The sequence below is a fragment of the Gavialis gangeticus genome, unplaced genomic scaffold (assembly GCF_001723915.1).
Source record: "Gavialis gangeticus isolate Ggan-Ray unplaced genomic scaffold, GavGan_comp1, whole genome shotgun sequence".
Taxonomy (NCBI): domain Eukaryota; kingdom Metazoa; phylum Chordata; order Crocodylia; family Gavialidae; genus Gavialis; species Gavialis gangeticus.
In genome coordinates, this window is record NW_017729011.1 from 8,533,175 (window position 1) to 8,533,577 (window position 403).

General features: G+C 50.9%; 1 protein-coding gene and 1 long non-coding RNA gene across 5 annotated transcripts in view; both read left to right on the forward strand.

Moving 5' to 3' along the window:
* The window catches only part of STXBP1 (syntaxin binding protein 1), a 101,527-nt gene that overhangs the window by 93,858 nt on the left and 7,266 nt on the right, over positions 1–403 (forward strand). The gene's annotated exons all lie outside the window — the stretch shown is intronic.
* LOC109292869 overlaps positions 1–403 on the forward strand; it is a 5,926-nt gene that overhangs the window by 3,124 nt on the left and 2,399 nt on the right. The gene's annotated exons all lie outside the window — the stretch shown is intronic.

Here is a 403-nt window from a genome sequence, read left to right on the forward strand (position 1 = left end):
CCAGTGGGGTCCCCCAAGGCTCTGTCCTTGGACCCATATTGTTCAACATCTTCATTAATGATGCGGACATTGGAGTCAGAAACGGACTGGCCAAGTTCGCCGATGACACCAAACTTTGGGGCAGAGCATCCACACCTGAAGGCAGGAGGGTGATTCAGGCTGACCTGGACAGGCTTATGAAATGGGTGGATGAGAACCTGATGGTGTTTAACATGCCAGGTTCTCCACCTTGGGAGGAAAAATCTGCAGCATCCTTATAGGCTTGGCAGTGCTACGCTGGCTAGCACTACGGAAGAAAGAGACTTGGGGTCATCATTGACCACAAGATGAACATGAGCCTGCAATGTGATGCTGCGGCTAGTAAAGCGACCAAAATGCTGGCTTGCATCCATAGATGCTTCTC